The sequence below is a fragment of the Bidens hawaiensis genome, unplaced genomic scaffold, assembly GCF_021521415.1.
Source record: "Bidens hawaiensis isolate Kalapana, Puna unplaced genomic scaffold, B.hawaiensis_p1.1 tig00008043_1, whole genome shotgun sequence".
NCBI classification, from domain to species: domain Eukaryota; kingdom Viridiplantae; phylum Streptophyta; class Magnoliopsida; order Asterales; family Asteraceae; genus Bidens; species Bidens hawaiensis.
This window is the reverse complement of record NW_027491566.1, coordinates 845,517-871,896: the sequence shown is the minus strand read 5'-3', so window position 1 is coordinate 871,896 and position 26,380 is coordinate 845,517. Positions and strand designations below refer to the sequence as shown.

Below are 26,380 nucleotides of genomic sequence, written 5' to 3'. Positions count from 1 at the left end.
GTGTTTTAACCATCCTTAATGTTCCAAATTAGCTCATTTAAGCTTCAAATCATCTATAAATCATAAAACCAATCAAAGTAGTAATCGTGTTTGATAAATATAAACAATTAAAACACACATTATTAAACACTTGAAGCATGTTATTTCACTCACACATAAGTTTATGAGGAAAAAAGGAAAAAGTTATAGTTTTATTAATTTCGAAGGTAAACGGTCTATTTTGTTTGTTGTTTTTTTCAAAACCAACACTTATATGTGTATTTGAAAATAGGGGTGTTTATGAGCTTGGTTGTCGATTTATTCAATTTGAAGATATTTCAGTCAAAAGCAAAAAAACCAAATTGAACTAGATTTAGATAGTTTAAAACTAAACTTTTACCGAATTCGAATTTGGTTTTGTTTGGTATTCGGTTCGACTGAATAACTATTTTCCTGGTTTTCTTTTACTATTATTTTTTTTATTGAACTAGGCTGAACTAAACTATATTTAGCTAAAATTGTAAATATACCATGTTAAGTTACAAAACTTAATTTTTAACTATTACTTGTTATGTGGGTTAGTCCATTTGAATTAGGGATGGAAACGAGTCTAGCCCAAGCCTCAAGTAAAGCTCATTTAGTTATAGAGTCTAAGTTCGAGACTTGTATGTGAAGCTTGTTTAGGCTTGTTGAGCCTTAACAAGCCTTGTGTATTTTTTTTTTACCTCTTTTAGACTTTTACGTATTAACTTAACATTTCACCTCCAAGTTCGATTCGAGGTTTGGCTTGTTTAAGGTACTAAATGAGCTAAAGCTGAGCTTAGACTCGTTTAAAAACTATATAAAAATAATTAAAAAACTGTTTATAAATCAATTGATAAATAGTAAACGAGCCAAACTTGTAAAAACAACTCTCAAGCCGAGCCCGTACTTAAAAAAAAGCTCGAAACAAGCCCTTATAAGGGTGTGTTTGGGATTGCTTATTTAAGTGAAAAATGACTTTTTGTTAAAATGACTTATTAACTTATGAATTTTTTAAAAAAAGTTTTAAAAAAATGTTTGGATTAGCTTATATGTTAAGGAAAACCAAAATGACTAAAAATGACACTCTTTTTTAAAAGGAGTGTAATGGGTTTTTAGGGTTAGAGATGTGTAATAGGTAAATCAAACACATTAAGTTAATGAGTTACAAATTTCTAATTTTTCAAAACCCTTTTATTTTGCTTTCTTCATAAGTTGAAGTTCATAAGACCTTGTAGTTTACCAAACACCTTATACACCTTATTAACTTTTTAAAAGAATTATTATTAATTTTTCAAAAAATTTATAAGTTATAAGTCGGATGGAAATAAAAAACCCAAACACCCAAGATCAAAAACAAGTAGAGTTTGAGCATTTTGTAAATCAAAGAAACCAAAAACACAATAATGAAGTGAAGTTGCCGGCACAACCACTTCCATGGCTTCCTTAATCCGAACATTAACCACAAAACCCAACAGATTACAACAACCACTTAGCTACATAGTAAAACACTCTTACTTCTGCTCTTCAACCCACCACCATACACCATTATCACAACAACCACCGGCAGCTAAACAAATACCATTCAAAGTAACATCTCATGGGTCTTCTTGGGAAGACCCGTATCACTGGATGTCGTCTAATAATATTAATGGCCATGAGTTTATTAATCATGTTAACCGTGAGAATGAGTACTCTGATGCTTTCATATCCGATACTGGTAACTTGCAGCGTACTCTGTTTAACGAAATGATTGCCCGAGTGCCCGATGAGATTTCGACTCCACCGGAACGTTGGGGTCAATGGTAAGCTTCTTAATTTTATATTTTTTATTTTGATCAATGATTTTTTTTTATAATTTGAGAATTTTGATAATTTTTAGTGTAACATCCAAATCATAGGGTTTAGGGATTAGTAGGGGTGTGAGTAAAACCGAAAAACCTATCCGAAACTGAAAAAACCGAACTGAAACAAAAGCGGACGGTTTTGGTTTTATGTTTTAGTAAAAACCCAACTTTCGGTATTGAGTGTAATTAAAACCGAAGAAACCGAACCAAAGTTATAGATTTTCGTTTCTTATTTTGACTTTTATGTAATTTATAGTAATCTAATTTAGGAAAATTGGTTTTAAGTTTTAAATAATTTCAACTATGCCCTGTTGGGAAATAACATGCCCAACTAAAGGTGTATTTCTTTTCCAACGGTCCGCTAGGCATGCCACGTAAGTAACAAACTAGCAGAGTTAACTATCCGTCAGTCGCGAACCGTTGGAAAAAAATACATGGATAGTTAACTCCGTTAGTTTGCTACTTACGTGGCATGCCTAGCGGACCGTTGGAAAAAAATACACCTTTAGTTGGGACTGCACTGACGAAGTGTGAAGTTGGACTGTTATTTGCCCATAGGGCATAGTTGGGATTATTTAAAACCAATTTTCCTTTAATGTATAGTTTAACTGAAATATATTAGCTCTAATGTATAATAAATAACCAACAATAAAATTTAGGCCCAAATTCATTATTTTTGGTCGTTTTTCGTTTTCAGTCCAAAATCTTCAAGTCCAAATGGCAAAGCTGAAACCGAACCCAAACCAAAAACTGAAAAACAAAAACTGAGCGGGTTTTGAAAACTCAAAAACCGAAATTTTGGTTTGGTTTAGTTTAAAACCGACCAATGCATACCCCTAATTGATAGTTGGATATTTGATCTCTAAAGGTCAAAATGTATGTATACTACTCCCTGCAGATGCTTCCTGCAGAGTCAAAAGTTTGCATTTTGACTCTTTGGAGTCAAAGTAAGCTTGAAAGAATATTTGATAAGTACATTAAGTTATCGGCAGAAGTAGTATAAACTAAACAATTTGGTGTATAATTTTTATGAATTTTGTATCCATATTAGATATGAAGATTACTATGATTGACTATAAAATATCAGTTAGGACAACTCTCTTTGTTTTTTGGCTGTCATTTCTACGTGCAGTCATGAATTGAACTTGCATCATTTCTACGTGCAGTAAACGAACCGAGCGAGCATAAACGGGGCATTTTCATATTTCGTTCGTTTTAACTTTAACTGAACATGAACAAACAATCAAACACGGACAACTAAACGAACGTGGTTTTCTTGTTTGTGTATGTTCATCAATAAAATGAATGTGTACATATTTGCTTATGCTTGCTCATTAAGTCGTACGAACGAAAAATCACGAGTGTAAACAGATGAACGTAACTAAACATAGATGTAAGAACATAAACGAAATAACTAAGCGAAAACCAATTAAAAGCAAATGTGAACATCAATTTGTTGGGCCCTAGGGCCTAAAATTTTTTAATAAATACACAAACGAACATAAACGGATTTTAAACGAACAAGACATATGTTTATGTTCGTGCGTTTAACTAAGTGAACAAAGAGTGTTGTTCATGTTCAGTCGCTTACTAAATAAACGAACATAAACCAACTTCCTACTGGACAGTTCACGAACAGATCATTGAACGGTCGGTTCGTTTACAAGCCTAACAACTAGTGTTGGGCAGGTAGCCCTCAGGCGCTTACCGATGCATCGCCTCCTTGAAGATTGAATCATGTGTTTTTTATTGTATGCACCGTACAATGATTGTTGGCGTTTATATATACGAAGTTACATATGGTTTAGTGGTTGTTATAACTTATAACTAATTTATGACATATCTATATGCTTATGTGGTTGATTAGGTTGTATTACCAATGTATACCAGAATCAAAAGAATACCCTGTTTTATGTCGCAAATTGGCGGTTGAAAACACAAGATGGATGCAAAATATGATCAAATATGCAAAAAGACAATTCGCAAGCGAAGAAATATTACTCGATTGGAACGAAATCGCACAAGAACATGGTAAGCAAAATCATAGGACTATTTTGAATTTCAAACAACAATAATTGTATGTTTCCTTTTAATTATACCCTTTTGTTAATCCTTAATTTACAGGCTATGTTCATGTGGGTACTTGTAGAATATCACCCGATCATCGTTTTCTTGCGTACACGGTTGACATAACAGGAGAAGAACGTTTTCTTCTTCAAGTTAAGGATCTTAAAACTGGGATTATTATTCCAACGTTAAAAGTTGAAGGTGTTGTTAGCTTAGCATGGGCTCAGGATAGCCGTACATTGTTTTATACAGTTTGTGACCAAAGCCAACGACCGTATAGGTAAGCACAATTATGTTAGAAGTGGCGATACGGGTGGGTTAAAATGGGTGATTTTTTTAGTACAGCGATCAAGTTGGGTTGTGTCGATTGACCCTGAAAACACTTTTTTGTCCATTACTTTTATATGAATAAAAGCGAAGCTTTGTCACTGCGACAGTAGTAACTTTTTGAATAAAGAGACACGTTAAATATACACTTCAATGTGACTTTTGACCCGTTTGATTCATTCGAACCGTGTAACACATTTGATCTGTTTGACCCATCTGACATGTGTGATACATCATATTTGGCCCGTTTAGCGCACTTTTCACTACAACAATAGTTTAACTTTTTGAACAATGAGACCATTAAGAATACTCTGACTTTTGACCTGTTTGACACATTTGACACATTTGACTTGTTGACTCGTTCAACACACTTGACTTGTTTGACCTGTTTGATAATTTGATCTGTCTGACACATTTAGCCTGCTGAAGAAACACTAAGTGACCCCGGGCAGATTACGGATAATCTGGGGGTTAAGTAATATTTCCCACGAGGGTTAGGTCCGGCAAAGAAGGATGTTCTTTAGATGACCTGCAAAACAGACACCGTGAGCTCGTCACTGAGAAGGGGGGGTTCCTCCTTGTGACCACCCTCCGGCGTGAGAATCAGACTAGATTGCTCTGAATATAAGTGTATATTGAGAGAAATAGCTAATGAAGGTAAGATACAAGATGATCATACCGTTCCAAGGTGTTGGAGTATTTATAGCCGAAGGTAGGTTTCCAAGCAGGTACAGCCAGCTGTATAATATTCCTGTTCTACCAACTATGGGCTACGCACGTGCCATGCTGGTTGGTGGGTAGGCAACGGCTGATAGTGACAAGGCCGGCTGTGTACTGTTCCCTTTCCACCAACTGCAGGCTATGTGCGTGCCACGACAAGGGTTGGTGAGTAGGCAGCGGCTAATAGTGACAAACAGTACTAGAGCATGCTCCTCCTCGTACTGTTGTTGGTGAGCTGTCACCCTGTGATTGGTTCATGGGCTGCTTTGGTCAGATCTTGTCTATTTTGTCCATACCTTGGCAGGTATAGTACAAAAGATCTTCCAGAAGCATACGGACTGGCTCATTTGGGCGGGAGTATTCCCGCCTTGCTCATTCCTTCAGGTGACACTGAATTATTGAGAGTTAGTGCCTTGTGCGTGTAGCCTTGCTATTAGTGCGGGTAGCCTTCCCTGATGGCTTGTATCCGCAGCTGCAGGGACAGGCGGGGTACTTCACCATTGGGAGGCTTTCCCTGCGGGAACAGCTGGCGTACTGCGCGTAAGGTCTTCATCTCTGAGCATGGTGGGTCCTGCGGAACCAGTTGGTCCTTGCGCAGACGTCCCTCTTCAAGGTGAGTCTTGCGGGTCCAACTGGGCTCTGCTGGGACCTACCTCTTCAAGTCCCCCCAGTCCAATATTCTTCTCATGAATTGTTAATAAGTGAGGTGAACTTTGGACTTAAGCAAGGGGTTTTGAAAAGGATTTAGTTTTAAGGTTGTCCGTGGGGATTCTTCCCGCGGTTTCCCTAATGTCACGTGCAAAAATTCCCGACTTTTCTGCTTGATCTTTGGGTATAATGCGGGTAGGTGTGTAACCTCCTCGCAAGTCAGGAGCGTTGAGTTTCACTTGTGTAGATTCTCCACGAGGTTTTGGTAGTTTTAAACATAGTGATCAATTATGTTAAAGAACCAATTCCATCCTGGAGCTTCAAACAATCTAGTTCTCAACGTTCCCGCTATGCGGGGATGTTATTTCCCTTTCCGCAAGCATGGCCCAGAAGATCCTTCTTGGTTTCAATTCCCTGCGAGTGCTAAGTATGTGAAGGGTTTCGCCTTGACACTGTACCCGCGCTCGTCTTATAGTTATCTTACTTCCAAGGTATTCTTGGCGTCCATTCCCTGCGGGTGCTAAGTATGTGAAGGGTTTTGCCTTGACACTGTACTCGCACCTGTCTTATAGTTACTTGGTTGCCAAGGTAAGGGGTATAGTCCCGCTTACTTTTGAATCTTTTTGAATATTTTTGAAATTCGAAGAGTTGGTGAAAGGATAAGAACAGTCCAAACTGTTGAAACGTCGTCCGACGGTTTCTTCTGACAGTGTCAGGACGTGCAGGAAGTTATGGCGACGTGACAGTATATGGTCATTCCAGACGCTTTTTCAGGTGGGTGCGGATTTTACGGCGCACGTCCCGTGAACAGCTGTTGCCAGCTTGCTTTTTCCACGTGTCATAGTTTCATTGCACCAGCTCTTTTCTCTCTCCTCCACATTAAATTCATCGCATTCATTGCGATGAGTATATAAAGGGGGAAAGGGTTCACGGTAATCCACACTTTCACTTCTTCTTCTTCTAAGCGATTTCCAGCGAATACTATAACTTTCTGTCGAGCATTCTCCTGAAATCGTTCTTTACCTCCAAAACATGTCGTCTACTCATGATCCAGAAGCTACCGTCGAGGAGTCTGACTTGTATGTCGAGAACCCGACGTCTACGTCCTATAAGGACGATAAGAGCACTGCTGGCGAATGCCAGTGTGCTCTTCCCATCGAGCTTTACCGGTACATCGTCTGGAAGTTCATGCTCGAGCCGTTCGAGCCTGAGTTTTCGGAGCCACACCAGACGGTGTACGATGCCCCCAAGGGCAAAATAGGGGTATATGCCGCCTTCTTCGTCTATGGGAATCTTAGGTTCCCGTTGACGAAGTTTGTATACCGTGTTCTGGATAGACACGGTATGCACCTGACCGAGGTACACCCAATGGCGATCGCCAAGATCCGCCATTTTGAGTGGGTGTGCCTCATTCTTGGCGTGGATCCCCACGTCGACCGCCTGATGAACTTCTACTCCTGGAGGTGCATCCAAGGCTGGTACACCCTGGTCACCCGGATCAAGGGTTTGAAGATCTGCGCTACCGAGCGCAGTCTTCGGTCTTGGAAGCGGGAGTTCTTTTACATCTCTGCCTGTGTCGTCCCTATAGCGATGACGTTTAAGAACGGGAGAGCTCTCCCCAGCCTTCACGCCTCCAACTACCAGGAGGCGGAAAGGTTCTTCAAGATTTCCCGGATCCAGACTCCGGTTTACCGCTTTCCGGAGTTCGGGATGGTGAAGCTCGGTATGAGCAGGGTGTGGAAGGATGCTGGGGCGAATGCGCCACAGATTCCCATTGTACTTGAATACGGTTTGAACTTTATCCCTTACGGTATGCCCCGTCTTCTTTGTTGATTTAAGGTTTTTTCTAACTGTTTTTCTTTTTATTTCAGAGGGAAATGACTTGCAGTCCCTCCTGCATCCGCGGGAAGCTGACGGTCCCGCTCGGTTGGGTACTCGTGCTCTTGACGAGAACGAGTTGCCCATCCTTGTGCAGACTGCGGATCGGTTTGTGGAGGCCTACCCGCCAGGCCACGAAATACTGAGCGCCACGCGGCCAGGTAAAAGACTATTTAACCCTCGCCCCCTGAATGCTGAAACCTCTACTGGAATTCCTCTAATCTTGTCATCTTCTGATGAGGAATCCGCAGATGGTCCTTTTCTTGCGCGGAAGAAGAAGGCTGCTGGCGGGAAGAGCAAGGCGAAGGTAGCCTCCACTGCCGACCAGGTGAACCGGTCTGAGTCGGAGACCGAGAGTGAAGAGGCGGCGGGGAACCCGGGTGGTGTTGAGACCACTGCTCTGGAGGTTGAAAGGGCTGTCACCTCCGAGCAGCCCAGGACAACGACGGTGACCGGTACGAAGAGGCCGGCTCCATCGGGTTCGTCCCCGCCCGTTCGCACCTTCAAGCTCAAAAGGACCCGTAAGTATACTTCCTTTATCTTAACTGCATAACTTTCCGCCATTATACTTATATATCTTCTTTGTGCAGGCGTGGATGCTACCGCATTCCAGGGTGGAGCGGGGAGGAGCACCTCCGGACCCATGACGGTAGGCTTGGTCAACCTACCTGAGGCGATGACCCAGGCGACTGCGCCTGCTTCAGTTGGTTTGTTCAGTTGCTCACCCGGTTGAGCCAACTGTTCCAACTGTGACGACGTCTCCGCCGGTTGTCAGTGCCATATTCACTGATTCCTTCACTGAGCCGGCAGTGAGTGTTTCTGTGGATTCTTCCACAGCCGCGGCCGCGGTTGTGAGTTCATCTCCGGTGAGTTCACCTCCGTTGGTTTCTACCACGGCGGCCTCCGCTATGCCTCCTCCGGTGCCGGCGACTACGGCCGGTCCTTCAGGTATGTCCGGGGTTGGGGCGTCAAGCCAATCTCTGCCTCCTTCCCATCTGCCTGACCTCTTGGATGGATATCCGTTAGGTTCGGGTGATATGTTTGGCGGCTACAGGCCTGTCGTCGACCCTACAGGTGCGTAGGGTTATTTTGGCCTTTTATTATTTTATTTTATATTTTTTTTTATCATCTTTTCCTAACTGCTTTTTGCTTTTGCACTGTCGGATTCCAATGAAGTGTATGTTCCACGATGGAACATCCGCCGAGGAACAACCCTTCGGACACCTGTGGAATGCGTCGAGTGGGCGCGCCACGCCGCCCCAAGTGGGGCGCTGGGGGAAGCAATGTCAAGCTACCAGGAGAGTAGGTTGACAAATGAGCTCCGCATTCTCGTAGCCCGGATGCAGCCGCGCGTCGAGCTGCTTTGTCGTGAAAACGACAAGTTAAAGGCAGCTCGTATCCAAGAAGTAGCTCAGGCGCGGGCTGTCCGGGAGGAGAACAGGAGGCTCTCCGCCGTTGCTGCGGAGAAGGAGAAGGCCTTCAAGGCCCTTGAGGTTGAAGTTCAGGCTCGTCTCGAGGCCCGTTCCAAGGCCGCCCAAGCTGTTAATGAACAGCTTCGGTTGGCTAAGGAAACTGCACGGAATGCAACCGAGAGGGCCACCAAGGCTGAAGCTGCTGCTGAGCCTCTACACATCGAGAATGAGGAACTTAAAGCCAAATTAGAGAGGCTCCAGCAGGCTCATGATGCCTTGGCCATGGAAGATGCCAAGAAGCTCCAAGAGATCTTAGACCAGAGGCGGGTGCTTGACCACACTGAGCGTAAGCTAAAGGGCGTCGAAGAGGCTGCAGCCAAAGATGTTTTGCTTGCCAACCTTACAAAGAACGAAGCCGAACGCGCCCGTAATGAAGCTCAAGCTGCCCTCCAGGAGGCTCTGGTTACCAAGAAATGGCTTCTCCGAGAAGCGTTGTCTCAGGTATGCGTAGTTTCACAATTTCTTTACGCTTTTCCTTAGAAGAGTTTTTGATATACTTCTGTTTTTTAGGTTGTGCATCGGGTGTTCACGAACACATCATATGACGATGCGATGAGCGCAGCCCTCAACGTTTCTCATGAGGATGGGGAAAAGGCTGGCTTCTTGCTTGGTCTAGGGTTTGTTGAACAAGGCATTCCGCCTTCCAACTTCCCTCTTTACAATGTGGATACTGAAGCTGCGTATGACCAAGCAGTGAATCAGTATGCCGCCTTCCCGCATCCGGTGGTGGAGAAGGTAAACGAGATTGCTGCTGCTGATGATGGGCTAACTATCCTCAAAGCTTTCCTTGAACCGCCACACTCTACTGATGGTGCGGGTCCAAGTGGGAGTGGTCCTGAAGCTTGATACTTTAGATCCCTTTCCACCATTAGAGTAGATTTTTATGTTTGTAGACTTCTAATCTTGTATGCGGGTATGTACCCAGCAATTCTTGTAATGTTTGAATGTTGATGGAATAAAGATTATTTGTTAATGCCTTGCCTTGTTTATTTCACGCATATTTTGTTTTAACTTAGCAATTTCTTGAGTACTTAGATAAGTTAACTTTTCAACGTGGCAGATAATAAGTTAAAGTTTTGCTTCCTCTTTCGTGATTGTGCGGATAAGACCGTCACTTTCACTTAGTAGGATGGCTAAACTTTACCTATATCTGACCTGCGTGGAAGTTTTCCTCATCTTTTCCTTTGAAATTTTCTAAGTGTTTTGAATAAGTTAACCTGTCGACGCGCGGTTGCCAATAGGTTAATGTTCAGTTTCCTCTATCATGATTGTGCGGGTAGGACCGTCACTTTCATTTATTGGGATGACCAAACTTCACCTATAGCTGACCTGCGTGAAGGTTTTCCTTAGAAATTTTTACCGTTTTATGTGTTTATGCGGGTTTTGCCGCCTTCCACACGCAACGACTTACTTCTTCCCATATTTATGCGGTGAATACCGGCATATCAGTGTGGGAAGTTCATAAGTATAAAGGTAAGGCTATCAACACAATGTGAAAAGAGAATCATTTCCATTAGAAGTGGCTCTAGGCATTTTCTTTACAAGTTTGGAATTGATCTACATGTAACATTTGCGTAATTGAGCTCCGTTCCATGTTCTTGGGATAGGAGTGCCATCGAGCCTTTCGAGCCGGTATGCGCCTTTTCCCAAAACTTCTTTGATAATGTACGGTCCTTCCCAGACCGGTGCCAGTTTTCCTGGGCGCTCTTGGTTTGAAGCCTCGTTGTTACGCAATATGTAGTCTCCTACATTGAAGTTGCAGAGTTTTACCCGCGTGTTGTAGTACTTTTGCATTTGTCGCTTGTAGTTTTCTTCACGCGATGCGGCTAAGTCTCTGCGTTCCTCGGTTAGCATAAGGTCTAACCGTCTTTCCGCATCATTGTCTTCTGGCTGAATCAAGACCCTTGGTGAGGGCAAACCAATTTCGACTGGGACCATGGCTTCAGTGCCATAAGTGAGGCTGAACGGGTTTCTCCCGTACTGGCCTTTTTCAGCGTTCTGTTTGCCCAAAGGACGTGTGGAACTTCGTCTACCCAGTCGGATCTGTGTTCCAGGAGTCTTTTCTTTACGCCTTCGACGATGCTTTTATTTGCTCTTTCCACCTCACCATTACCTTGCGGGTGTGCCACTGAGGTAAAGGTGTGGGTGATTTGAAGTTCTTCCAGCCACTTTTGTAGCTTCTTGTCAGCAAAGTTGGTGCTGTTATCACTCACCAAAGTCTGTGGAAGTCCAAAACGACAAATAATAAATTCCCAAATAAATTTTTTAATATGTTTTGAGGTTGTTTGGGCTAAGGGTTTTGCTTCTATCCACTTGGTGAAGTAGTCGATGGCTACCACTAGGAACTGAACGTTTCCTGCTGCTGTAGGAAATGGGCCTGTCACATCGATGGCCCACTTCTGAAATGGCCATGAAGAGGTGGCTGGAACAAGTTCATTCGTTGGGCGATGCGTGTTGGGTGCGTAGAGCTGGCAAGACCTACACTTTCTGATGTATGCCAGCGCATCCGTATGCATCCCCGGCCAAAAGTATCCCGCGTTGTTTAGCTTAGCTACAACAGCGCGTGGACCTGCGTGTACTCCACAGATGCCTTCGTGTACTTCCCTTAGGAGGTAGTCAGCATATTGGTTGTCCACGCATCTTAAGAGTGGGCCAAGAAAGTTACGTCTGTAAAGGATGTCATCGATGAGTTGATAGTTTAATGCTTTACAACGTATTTTTCTTGCCTGTGTTTTTGACTCTGGTAGTATACCCGCTGCAAGGTAATTTATTATCGGTGTCATCCACGTTTCTGTGCCGGTTTGGATGACACAAATTTCCTTGTGCTGGACTGATTGTGCTTCAAGGAGTTCAATGCGGATGTCCTTTCCCAAATGGGTGAAGGCTAATGATGCAAGCTTGCTTAACGCATCCGCAGATTTGTTTTCGCTACGCTTGACGTGTATGACTTTACAATCATTAAAATCGCGCATAAGGGTTTTTGCTTGTGCTAGGTACAGGGCCATTGTGTCGTTCACGGCCGTGTACGTTCCGTTTATTTGGTTGGCTACTAACATGGAATCCACGTGGGCTTCCAAGTTTTTCACTCCCATTTTACGCGCAATTCTCAGCCCGGCCAAGAATGCTTCATACTCGGCTTCGTTATTCGTACTTGGAAAATCCAGTCGAATAGCGTAAGTGTATTCTTGGCCTGCTGGGTTAGATGGTTTCAACCCTGCGCCTGAACCCTCGTTGCTGGCTGCTCCATCAGTGTAGAGTCGCCAGACATCATTGATGTCCTGTGCTGGGGAGGGTTGAGCCTCCTCCTGGCACTCTTTCTCCCGCGAAGCGGGGACTTCTGCAATAAAGTCGGCCATGACCTGGCCTTTTATGGCTGGTCTTGGCTTGTACTTTATCGCATATTCCCCCAACTCAATTGCCCATTTGGCTAGACGTCCCGATAACTCGGGTTTGCCTAGAACGTTTGCAAGTTTGAAGTTGGTGAGAATGGTGATTGGGTGACCTTGGAAATATCGTCTTAGCCTGCGTGAAGCCTGTACAAGTGCTAAGACTAGTTTTTCCAGGGTGGAGTACCGGGTTTCTACGTCTGTTAGGACACGGCTAACATAGTAAATAGGCATCTGGATACCTTTTCGCTCTACTAGCAGGACTGCCCCGGTTGCTCTATCTGTGGCAGAAAGATATATGATTAATTCCTCCCCCGCTTCTGGTGCTGTGAGCGTTGGGAGTTCAATCAAGCGTGACCGAATTTCCTGAAAAGCTGCTTCCGCTTCTGGTGTCCAGCGGAAGTGCGTTTTCTTTAAACAGTTTCTCAATGTTGACACGAATGGGAACGACCTATCCGCATGGTTTGACAAAAAGCGGTTAAGTGCGACTAGGCGTCCATTCAGTGTCTGGGCTTGCTTGATGGTAGTAGGTGATTCCATTTTGATAATGGCTTCGACCTTTTCAGGGTTCGCTCTGAAGCCATCTTTAGTAACAATGACTCCCAAGAACTTCCCTTCTTCCATCCCAAAGGAACACTTGCTCGGGTTGAGCTTCATGTTTATCTTTCTGAGCGTGTTGAAAGTTTCTTCGATGTCTTTCAACATCGCTTCTGGCTCAGGGCTTTTGATGACCAAATCATCCATGTAGACTTCCAAGTTTCTCCCAATTTGGGCATGAAACTCTTTGTCTATCAGGCGTTGGTATGTGGACCCTGCATTCTTAAGTCCGAATGGCATCATTTGATAACAAAATGTGCCATCGGGCGTCCGAAATGCGGTTTTGTCCTGATCATCTACAGCCATGTGGATTTGATGGTACCCCTTATATGCGTCAAGGAAGCATTTAAGGCGAAACGGTGCTAATGAATCCACTTTGAGGTCAATTTCGGGTAACGGGTAACAATCTTTGGGGCATGCTTTGTTTAAATCTTTGAAATCTATGCACATGCGCCATTGTTTGTTAGCCTTCGGTACCATAACGGGATTTGCAACCCATGTTTGATATCTACTAACGCGTATGATGCCCGCGTCAAGGAGTTCCTTGACTTGGGTTCTACACGCGTTAGCCTGTTCCGCCCCCATTACTCTGCGCTTTTGTATCAATCAATCAATCAATCATACCCAGTAAAATCCCACCGACAGCAAAGCTATAGGTAGGGTCTGGGGAGGGTGGGATGTAGGCACACCGTACCTCTATCCAAAGGAATAAAGAGGTGGCTTCCAGAGAGACCCTCGGCTCTAAGTACATGTGTATGAAGCAAAATAAAGGAAATCAAAGTTTAACTGTTATATAAAAACTACTACTAATTATAATAATATTAATAATAAGGTCACAGTTTAACAGCTATATAAAAGCTAATAATAATAATAATAATAATAATAATAATAATAATAATAATAATAATAATAATAATAATATGTAAGGGAAATACCATTATGGTATGTGACCTAAATAAGTCAAGTCTAAGCCCTAAGATATTCAATTCTCTCTAAAAATCCTTAACTTAATTCTACTTCTCCACGAATTCCTATCCTCAACCATGTCCTCGGAGAGGTTTAGGTCTATCAAATCATGCCTAATCCTCTCATCCCAAGTCAATTTCGGTCGTCCTCTACCCCTCCTCCCCTCTATAGTAATGTTTTCTACGGATCTAACAGGATTCGTCGTCTGTCTTCTCTTTACATGTCCAAACCATCTCAATCTCCACTCTCTTATCTTGTCTGCTATGTTCGCCACCCCTAATCTCTCGCGAAACACAACGTTTCTTATTCGGTCTAGCCTTGTGTGCCCACACATCCAACGTAGCATTCTCATTTCTGCTACCTCCATCTTCCGCACATGTGCCTTCTTGATGGCCCAACAATCTGTTCCATATAGCATTGCAGGTCTAACTGCCACTCTATAGAATTTTCCCTTTAGTTTAGTCGGGAAACTCTTGTCGCACAATATACCTGTGGCTGCTTTCCATCTACACCATCCTACCTGAACTCGGTGGGTCACATCACTGTCTAATTCCCCATCGCTCTGTACAAATGATCCTAAATACTTGAACTTCGTTACCTGCGGGACCACCTGCCCTTCAATTGTGATGTGTGCGTCTTCATTGTCGTTTATCCCACCAAAATCACAGTGTAGGTACTCCGTCTTAGATCGGCTAATTTAAACCTTTTGTCTCTAAGGTTGTTCGCCACTCCTCAAGCCTCATGTTTAGATCTTGTTTTTTCTCAGCAAGTAACACAATATCGTCTGCGAACATCATGCACCACGGGAGAGTCCCCTGAATCGACTTTGACAACTCATCCAAGACTACTGCAAAAAGAAACGGGCTCAACGCTGACCCCTGATAAAGACCTACCTCTACAGGAAAGAAATCAGTATCCCCCACTGGCGCACGGACACTTGTTTCACTCCTGGTATACATATCCATAATTATCTCTATGTATTTCCTGGGCACTCTTCTACCCTCCAAGCACTCCCAGAGCACCTGTCGTGGCACACTGTCGTAGGCCTTTTCTAGGTCAATAAACACCATATGTAGATCACGCTACTTCTCCCTATACTTTTCCATTAATCTTCTTAAAAGGTGTATTGCCTCTGTGGTGGAACGCCCCGGCATGAAGCCAAATTGGTTGACCGTAACCTGAGTTTCTCGTCTAAGTCTAACCTCAATCACTCTTTCCCATAGCTTCATAGTATGACTTAGTAGTTTGATTCCTCGGTAGTTACCACAACATTGGGCGTCTCCTTTGTTCTTATAGATAGGAACTACAACGCTGCTCCTCCACTGGTCTGGCATCTTACCTGATTTGAGAATACTATTGAACAGAGTAGTTAACCACATGACTCCTTCCTCCCCCAGACACTTCCACACCTCGATGGGTATGTTGTCTGGGCCAACCGCCTTAGACCTACCCATCCTCCTAAGTGCGTCCTTCACCTCTTCTCGTGTGATCCATCGGCAGTAGCAGTTATTCGATTGTTGTCGTTGAAAGTTTGTGTTGTCATGTTCTTCTTGGTAAGCTCTCCCATTGTTAAAAAGATTGTGGAAGTAGGTTTGCCATCTTAGCTTGATGTCCTGCTCCTTGGCCAATACATGCCCATCTGTATCCTTTATGAACATCACCGGTCCTAGATCTTGCCTTCTACGCTCCCTGGCTTTGGCAATCTTAAACATAGCATGTTCCTCCTCTTTTGTTTCTAGACTTTCATACATCCGTTTAAAGGCCGCCTTCTTTGCTTCCGCCACTGCCTTCTTCGCCTCTATCTTGGCCGTTTTGTAGTTGTCCCTCAATTCCACTCGCTCCTCCTCATTCGTGCACCTCATTAGCTCCCTAAAACATCCTTGTTTGTCCCTTATCTTGTCTTGCACTGCGTCATTCCACCACAAAGACTCCTTATGCCCACTTGTCTTTCCTGTTGTGACCCCGAGAGTCTCCTTTGCTACTTGGATGATCTTTGTCTCCATAGCTTCCCATATCAGAGTTGAGTCCCCATTTAGTCGAGCCCGCGTATGCAGTATGAGTTTATCCTTAAACAGTAGGAGATTTTCTTCCTTCAAATTTCCCCATCGAATTCTCGGTGTACCTTTCTTCTCTCGAACAGTCAGCTTATTTCTGAAGGCTATATCAGTCACTAGTAGTCAATGTTGAGTCACAACTGCCTCCCCAGGTATGACTTTGCAGTCCTTCCACCAACGTCGGTCTCCTTGCCTCATCAAAAGGTAGTCAATTTGCGTGTCGCGTCCGCCACTGCTAAAAGTGATTAAATGAGAATCTTGTTTCCTAAAATAAGAATTTATAATACCTAGGTCATGTGCCACCGCAAACTCTAGAAGATCTGTTCCGGTCTCATTCCTATCACCAAAACCGAAACCCCCATGTACGGCTTGAAAACCATCGTTAGCCTTACCAATGTGTCCATTAAAATCACCTCCTATGCAAATCCTCTCCCCCCTAGGTATGCCCCCTACCACTGCGCCTAGGCAATCCCAAAATTCTCTTTTTTCCTGATCCCCTAGGCCTACATGAGGCGCGTAGGCGGAGACTACTGCCACTACTTCCTCTTCTAGTACTAATTTCAACACCATAATCCTGTCATTATGTCTTATCACCTCCACCACACTAGTGTGTATTTCCTTAGCCACTAGAAACCCCACTCCATTCCTAGCTCCATCAGACCCCGAGTACCACAACTTATACCCATTACACTCAGCCCCTCTATTTCCTTTCCACTTAGTCTCCTGGAGGCATGCTATCTGAACCCTACGTCTTTTAAGCACGTCTACCAATTCTAGCAACTTACCATTTAATGTTCCTACATTCCAAGAAGCCAAACGCAATATACGCTCCCTATCTTTACTCTTTCCTACACCCCTCGTTTCAGGACATGGTCTCAAGTATTAGTCATGGTTCCTACGCTCTATGGTTGCAACTAATCACACAAATACAAGCAATAGAACACCAAATCAATAATAATAATAATAATAGTAACAAAAACTAATAATAATAATAATAATAATAATAATAATAATAATAATAATAATAATAATAATAATAATAATAATAATAGACACATGGCACACAGTAACAGATAAATTGGACTGACTACTCTAGCAGCATCAAGGCCTATTGCCAACAAAAAAATAAAAGATATGAAACGATCTCACCGGGATTTTAGCAAGTCACCAATATTGATCAGCTTCACTTAGGGTGATTAAGAAGAAAAAATAGCAAATAGCAAATAACCAATATTGATCAGCAAATAGCAAATAACCAATATTGATCAGCAAATAGCAAATAACCAATATTGATCACCGGGATTTTAGCAAGTCACCAATATTGATCAGCTTCACCAATATTGATCAGCTTCACTTAGGGTGATAAATTGGACTGACTACTCTGCGCTTTTGTATGACTGGCGTAAAAGCCGGGTCACACTTGAGCTTATGCTCTGCTTTACTTCGAGGTACACCAGTCATGTCAGCTGGTGTCCACGCGAAGATGTCAGCGTTTCTCTGTAGTAAGCGTTTGAGTAAGGTGCGCGTAGGATCAGTGATTGTTGGGCCAATGGTAACAGCCTGGTCAGGGTATTTGCCATTGAGGGCCCATTTTTCTGGTTCGGTGATGGTTGGTTTAGCCATCTTTGGTTTGGGTTTAGATGTTGAGACAGATGCGATGCATACCTGGGGGATACCGGTGATCATCGCTACACCCTCAGCAGTTGGCCATCCCATCATGCCGTGGACTGAAGATACCACGGCGTTGAATCTTGCCATCCCGTCTCTCCCAAAGAGAATGTCGTATGTGTGGTGTGGCTTCCTCATCACGACGAAGTCCACGTCTTCTGTGCGGGAGTATTTCCCGTCCGTGAGAATGACGGGGAAAGATAGGATACCCAGGGGGGTGTTTGTGCTGCCGTCGAACCCTTCCATTGAGGCGTAAACCGTTTCCATGCGTTCTTTGTCTTCGTCGTCTAGCTTGTCGAAGAACTGCCTGTACATAACCGTTGACGAGGCGCCGTTGTCAGCAAGAGTGCGGGAAGTTATGTAATGCCCCAGCTGGCTTTTGATGACGATAGGGCCTTCCTTGCTGGGTCCTCCTGGCACTCGCGGGAAGCGCACCTCAGCTTCCTTCCATTCGCATGGTTCTGTCGTTCGTCTTTTTCTTCCTCTGATGTTGCCATGAACCATGTGGATGCTGATGTCAACGGGCTTTCGTCCGTTGCCTTTATACCGGTTATCATTCCTTCCTTCATTCTTGATTGATGCCACAAGGTGTGCAAGTCTTCCATCCTTGACGAATGTTTCAACAATATCCTTCAAGGATGTACACTCCTCTGTATTGTGACCCTTTGTCCCGTGGAAGTCACAGGATTTGCTCTGATCCGCATTAGGTCGCTGCCGGATCATTGGAGCTTTTGGCCATGGGAGTTTTTCGGTGGCAAATATCTCCGTGACGCTTTTGGTGAGTGGCGTCCACCGGTGTTATCGGCTTGATGGGTGCGGGTTATCCCTTCCGACAACAAGAGGGCGAGAGCTGGATGAGGTGTCAAAGTTTACCCTTGACTGCCAAATACCTAGCTTCCTTTTTTTGTTCTGCCGGGCGATCCGAACATTGTTTTCTCTGTTCCTCTGCGTGTAGAGGTGTGTACTCTGGGGAAGATCCCTACCCAGTTGCTTCTCCGTCTCGGCAAAGCGCTTGGCTGCCGTCATGATGGCATCCCATGTGGATGGCATGCCATCCTTACCCGTCAACGTGCGGATAAGCTCTGGGTATTCGGCGCCCTGGATGAAAGCGGCGCAAACAAGATCTTCACTTATGTTGCCTAGACTCAGCTTTTTGGAGTTGAAGCGAGTGATGAAGTCTAGTAAAGATTCATCTTCCTCTCTCACGCAGTTGAGGATCGTCCACTGCTCTTCAGTATATTTCCTCTGTTGACTGAAGTGTTGGCTGAACTTGTGTTGAAAGTCCGCCCAATCATAGATGTGGTGGACCGGTAAACGATCAAACCACGCCCTGGCCGCTCCAACCAGCGTCATCTGGAACATATAACACCACGTGGGTTCCGTCCAGTTACTGACGGTTGCCCCCGCTATGAATCTGTTCAAGTGATCATCTGGGTCGGATAGACCATCATAAGTGCCGATGTTGGACATCTGTTTGGCACTTCTCGGAGCGATTGCTTCCGCAATGTCCCTTGCAAACTTGGATGTTCCCGCATTTGCAGCAGTTGGTCTAAAGGTTTTGGAGAAGTCGCGTGGGTTTCCCCCCGCGTTCCTTGGTTTGAAGGTTTCTCCGAAATTCCTTCTTGGTTGGAAGTCCGTTTCTTTACGCTTCCCTTTCGCCCTATGGCGAGGGTTCGCGTCAGTGTCGGATTCCTCTCGATCATCGTCCGAGTACTCGCACTCACTGTTCATGTTGAGCTGTTGTCGAGTGCTTCCGAATTCGTCAGCCTGTTGGAGTGAACGTAAGCGTTCATCCAACTCAGCTTGGAATTCCTTCTGACGTGCTTCGGCCCACGCCTTAACTTGATCGAGTGTTTGGCGAGGGAGCCTCGTCTGTTTCTCCAACTGGGCATCAGTGAACCCCAGTGAAATATTGTTTACTTCACTTGCCCCGGCTTGGGTAACCGGGGTAGTGTTCGTAAAATTTGTGTAACCGCCGGTGTCCCCCCCAGTAGCTGGGGTTGTGGTTACCGGGGTTTCTTGGTCACTTACTGGCCTTGGGACCGGAGTAACGTTAACCATTTTTTCAGAAGTTTTGAAAAAACTGAGAATTAGTTCTAGCTTTTATGCACGGATGGCGCCAATGAAGAAACACTAAGTGACCCCGGGCAGATTACGGATAATCTGGGGGTTAAGTAATGTTTCTCACGAGGGTTAGGTCCGGCAAAGAAGGATGTTCTTCAGATGACCTGCAAAACAGACACCGTGAGCTCGTCACTGAGAAGGGGGGGTTCCTCCTTGTGACCACCCTCCGGCGTGAGAATCAGACTAGATTGCTCTGAATATAAGTGTATATTGAGAGAAATAGCTAATGAAGGTAAGATACAAGATGATCATACCGTTCCAAGGTGTTGGAGTATTTATAGCCGAAGGTAGGTTTCCAAGCAGGTACAGCCAGCTGTATAATATTCCTGTTCTACCAACTATGGGCTACGCACGTGCCATGCTGGTTGGTGGGTAGGCAGCGGCTGATAGTGACAACTGTGTACTGTTCCCATTCCACCAACTGCAGGCTATGTGCGTGCCACGACAAGGGTTGGTGAGTAGGCAGCGGCTAATAGTGACAAACAGTACTAGAGCATGCTCCTCCTCGTACTGTTGTCAGTGAGCTGTCACCCTGTGATTGGTTCATGGGCTGCTTTGGTCAGATCTTGTCTATTTTGTCCATACCTTGGCAGGTATAGTACAAAAGATCTTCCAGAAGCATACGGACTGGCTCATTTGGGCGGGAGTATTCCCGCCTTGCTCATTCCTTCAGGTGACACTGAATTATTGAGAGTTAGTGCCTTGTGCGTGTAGCCTTGCTATTAGTGCGGGTAGCCTTCCCTGATGGCTTGTATCCGCAGCTGCGGGGACAGGCGGGGTACTTCACCATTGGGAGGCTTTCCCTGCGGGAACAGCTGGCGTACTGCGCATAAGGTCTTCATCTCTGAGCATGGTGGGTCCTGCGGAACCAGTTGGTCCTTGCGCAGACGTCCCTCTTCAAGCTGAGTCTTGCGGGTCCAGCTGGGCTCTGCTGGGACCTACCTCTTCACCTGCTTGATACATTTGACCTGTCTGACACATTTGGCCCGTTTGATAATTTGATCTGTCTGACACATTTAGCCCGTTCGACATTTGACTTGTTTGACACACTTGACTCATTTGCAACGTTTGATAATTTGACCTATCCGACACATTTAGCCTGCTTGATACGTTTGACTTGTCTGACACATATGACCCAATTTGACACATTTGACCCGGTTGAACACGTTTGACGAACTCTCTTTATATCTAACTTCTTTATCCGACCGATCAGAGACGAAACATAACCAAATCATATTGCCACCTCTAAGTTATAAATCTTTTAAACTTCAAATCCCGTAATAAACTTCACATATTCCTCTTAAACTGACAGGGTACAATACACTACACTTGGATCAAATCCCGTTTCCGACATCACAGTATACACCGAAAATGATTCCAGATTCTGTGTCGATATCACAAACACAAAAGATGGAAAATTCATAACCGTGAATTCAAACTCGAGGACATCATCCGAGGAAGGCACTTATCTATACATGATTCATAATTTCTTTTAAAAGAAAACAACTTGTCGTTTATTTTGAATCTTGATGGTTATAATTTATATTGCAGGTGTATGTATTAGATGCAAACAACCCAAAACACGGTTTACAAAAAGTGCATAATCGTGTTTTGGGTGTACAGTTTTTTTGGAGCATCATAGAGGGTTCTTTTATATTCTAACAAATTTGTGTTCCGGTGACGAAAAGGAGTTGTTAGATGGAAATTATTATTTAGCTCGGTGTCGTGTTGAGGATGTAGGGTCAGCGAATTGGGAGGTATTACAATATTGTTTAAACGTTCTTATATTTATTTGTTGTTTAAGTGCTTATGTGGAATTTTTCATTTTCTTTTTAGAAAATTATTGTTCCGACTAAAGGTACGAATATACAAGACATGGATGTTTTCGATGAGCATCTTGTGCTTTATCTCAACAAAGAAGATACGCCTATGATTTGTTCCATTAAAATGCCTATTCAATCCAACAATGAGGTATATTAGTTGCACATGATGTTACTATGATATTATGTTCATAGTCATTTGATAATATGAATAGGGGTGTGAACGGCTTGTATCGAGCTCAATATCTCAAGCTCGGCTCGTGAGAAAATTTTCAAGCTCTAGCTTGGCTCATTTATTATTTATTAATAATTTAATTGTTCTATTTGTACGTATACAATATTAATATGGTATAATATGTATTGTTTAGTTACTTTATCATATTTATTTTTATTGTGTAATATATATATGTAGTAATTACAAATAATAACTATACTTTTATAGTTATTTTTTCATAATTGGTTTTATAGCTGTTATATAATTATTATGTAGTATATTTGTTATATTAAGTAAACATTATCATAATTGAACGAATAATAGGTTCATGGGCCTCGCTGAGCTCGGTATATGATGCTCGAGCTCGCTTATTAAACGAGTTTATTTACGCTCAAGCTCTTTTAAGCTCGGCTCAATTCAAACTTTCAGTGAGCCTGCCACGAGAACTTACGTGTGCCTCAGCTCGTTGACACCCTTAATATGCGGTTTTCTGTTTGCAGAAAGAAATGGAGATTGATGATCTTGATCCATGGTATTTCCCTATGCCCTCAAACTCATGCAGCGTTAGCCCGGGCTCAAATCACGACTTCACAAACTCAGTATACCGAGTCGTGCTTTCATCTCCAGTGGTACAACTTATTGAAATTTAATGCATAAATAAATTTTATGAATTACAAATTTACAAGAACAGATAATAATCATAATATCATTGCAGATGCCAGATTTAGTTGTTGACTATGACATGTCAGCAAGAACATTCACCATTGTGCACCAAGAGGACGTATTAAACGTTTCTTCAAAACCAGACAAAAATGAAGCTAACGAGTGGATAAACGTTTCAAGTTCATATTTTTGTGAAAGAAAAGAAGTCGTTTCACATGATGGTACGATAGTTCCGTTAACAATATTATATTCTCATAAAGCCCATAAGACGGGTCAGTCTCCGGGTATCATAGACGGGTACGGGTCGTATGGTGAAGTTTTGGAAAAGAGTTGGTGTGCTGAACGGTTGAGCTTACTTGACCGCGGTTGGGTGGTTGCATTTGCTGATGTCAGGTATATTTTTTGTTTTGGAAAAAAGTGAATATACAATACATTAACTGTTTTATTATATGCGCAGAGGTGGCGGTGGTGGTGATCCATCATGGCATAAAAATGGAAGTGGAATGAACAAACTAAACTCTATAAATGATTTTATTTCATGTGGAAATTATCTTATAAAAGAAGGTTATGTGCATAAAGACCAACTTGGTGCGATCGGGCAAAGTGCTGGTGGTCTTCTTGTTGCTGCCGCCATTAATATGCATCCCGAGTTATTTAAAGCTGCCATTTTGAAGGTAATATTTTAAACTCGTATTTGATTCTTATAATGGTTTTTTTAAGGAAAATCATGTACGTAGCCATTTTTTAAAAAGAAAATCACGCGTATAGCCATGAGATGCGTGAGTCTTCGGTCGCATGTCTACTTTTATTTGTTTAAACCTTTAATATTTTCATTATATACGCAAATAATAACACATATGCGAATAATAATGTATTCACGGATTTATATGCGCTATGGTATCGTGTGTCACATAATTACATTAGTGTAGGTCATTATTTGTTTCAAACCAAACCGAAAATTTGGTTTTTGAAAACCGTTCGGTTTTCGGTTTTCACATTGGGTTCGGTTTGGTTTTTTGATTTTGTCATTTTGGACTTGAAATTTTTGAGGTGGAAAAACGACCCAAATGATGAATGTGGGCCTGAAACTTTGGGCCTAAATCTTTTTGTTAATTAATGTTTAATCTATTATTATATATTTGGCCTTAAAAATTTTGGGCCATACCATTTGTTTTTTTTATAAGTTAATATTTGAAAAATAATAAAATAATAAATTCAATTAGAAAAGTTTGGTTTCTTTGGTTTTTACGGGTTTGGTTCGGTTTCTTCGGTTTTCGAATTGAAATTCATTTTTTGGAAATAAAAACATAAAATAAACCGTCGGTTTTGAGTTTGGTCCGGTTATGCCAGTTTCATGCGCATCCCTAAATAATTATTCTCATGATTTTCTCTTCTTTTTATCAAATAATCATTGGATTTTGAACAAAATCAGTATGAAATCTTTTCTACAGGTTCCATTTCTTGATATCTGTAATACATTACTGGATCCAAGCTTACCATTAACAATATTAGACTATGAAGAATTTGGAAACCCTCAAATAAAATCACATTTTGATTACATTATGAAGTATTCGCCTTACGATAATATAAGCAAAGGAATCTGTTACCCCGCAATGCTCGTCACGTCATCTTTTAATGACTCAAGGTACACTTTCTTATTAATTTTATTTATTTAATTTTGATGTTTTTATGGGCCAGGTTGTTCTACAAAGGAGGACAAAAATGAAAATGATGAGAATGATTTGTAGCCAGAAAAAAAACCTATCAAAAAAATCATAACTCAAAATTAAATAATAAAACGAAAAAAGTTAAAACTCAAAAATGTTTCAACCATCTTCCTCGTTCTCAAAAAAAAACCAGTGTTAAGGAAAAAAGATCATTGTGTCGTTTTATTTATCATTGTTTTTTGTTTATTTTCGTCATTGATTGTACCTTTTTTTTTCTTTACAGTGTCTTTTTATTTTGGAACTGGAATGGCAGGGGAAACGTTTTAGTTTTTAGTTTTTTTTTTCTTTCTTTAATTATATTTTTGAGTTATGATCTTTTTATTATATTTTCTGAGTGTTTTTTTTTGTGGCCGCAAATCATTCTCACAATTCTCATTTTTGTCTCCTTTTGCATTTTAACTTTTCCTTGTTTTTAATTCCTATTTTTCGCGCGTGTGCTTTTGGCAGAGTTGGAGTTTGGGAAGCTGCCAAATACGTGGCGAGGATACGCGAACGAACGTGTTCGAATTGTAGCGTTTCGGTTATTTTGAAGACGAGTATGAGTGGAGGGCATTTTGGTGAAGGTGGGAGGTCTGGGCAGTGTGAGGAATTGGCTTATGAATATGCTTTTTTGATGAAGGTTATGGGTCAATTAGATGCAAGAGATAAAAAGAGATTTATGAATAAAAATATAAAATAGGGTGTTTTTGTTATTATTATTATTATTATTATTATTATTATTATTTTGGGTTAAATAGACGGGTTTGGTAACAGATCAAAACGATTTGGAGTCGAAACAAATAGTTATTATGGTACGTTACAAAACACAGGCATTAGGATACTAACGAGCTATGATACCTTCGGGGCACAAACCTTAAACCCAAACTAATTTGCGATCAACATAAATCGATTTCTAAAGTTGTGTACTACCCAATGATGTTAGGGGAACAGTTGAATGCAAGCCGATTCACTCTAAGCATATACACAATAATTGATTTCATTAAACCGAAAATGCAACCTGATGGAAGAAACCAAGATGGTGGCGGCAGTGTACCTAATCGGTACCGACTATGAGCTTTGATAACTCTAAAAACGATTAAAATTTAAAGACAACATGTTTGTGAATTTTTTTTCTTTTTTAGTGGTGTTAAACGTGTCGCGTCATTCATGTAGTTGAACTGGTTTTAATTAGTCGTGCTAAACATATCATGCCATTCATGTTATTTAAATAAAATATTTAATTGTGTTTAAGATGTGTTAACCTGTTCATTTTAGTGTTTAAGAAAAGACACATTTAAGATGGTGTACTCGATCATTCGAGTTTACTTTTCATGTTAAACTTGTTGAGTCGTGTTAAAGCAAATACCGTTGGATAATATGATTCCGACAGTACTTACTTCATCAGGGAATTTAAGGTAGATGCCAGAGAGGAGATGATGAGAGTTAGTAAGAGAGAGCACACACACAATCAATCAATCAATCATACCCAGTTAAGTCCTACCAACAGCAAAGCTATAAGTAGGGTCTGGGAATGGTGGGATGTAGGCAAACCGTACCTCTATCCAACGGGATAAAGAGGTGACTTCCAGATAGACCCTCAGCTCTGTTATATATAAGTATGATGCAACATAAAGTAAATAAAATTATAATAATAATAGTAATAATAAGCTAATTGTTCGAGAGAAAAAAGGTACACCTAGAAGTTAAACTACTGCCACTACTTCCTCTCCTAGTACTAATCTCAATACCATAATCCTGTCATTATGTCTTATCACCTCCACCACACTAGTGTGTAGTTCCTTAGCCACTAGAAACCCCACTCCATTCCTAGCTCCATCAGAGCCCGAGTACCACAACTTATACCCATTACACTCAGCCTCTCTATGCCCTTTCCACTTAGTCTCCTGGAGACACGCTATCTGAACCCTACGTCTTTTAAGCACATCTACCAATTCTAGAAACTTACTATTTAGTGTTCCTACATTCCAAGAAGCCAAACGCAATACATACTCCCTATCTTTACCCGTTCCTACAACCCTCGTTTCAGGACATGGTCTCAAGTAATAGTCATTGTTCATACGCTCTATGATTGTAACTAATCACACAAACACAAGCAATTGGGCACTCGATAATAATAATAATACTAATAATAATAATAATACTTACTGAGTAGTAGTAATAATAATAATAATAATAGGTTGTATTGTTGTAATAATAATAATG

General features: G+C 42.2%; 1 pseudogene across 1 annotated transcript; it reads left to right on the top strand.

Annotated features, from left to right (window-relative positions):
- Positions 1-1,437: 1,437 nt before the first annotated feature.
- LOC143636772 (uncharacterized) lies at positions 1,438-25,384 on the top strand (annotated as a pseudogene). The gene is made up of 11 exons (XR_013154310.1): positions 1,438-1,805; positions 3,715-3,878; positions 3,972-4,194; positions 21,067-21,209; positions 21,304-21,511; positions 21,591-21,725; positions 22,289-22,417; positions 22,504-22,844; positions 22,909-23,125; positions 23,903-24,096; positions 24,626-25,384. The product of XR_013154310.1 is annotated as an uncharacterized LOC143636772 (transcript).
- Positions 25,385-26,380: the final 996 nt, after the last annotated feature.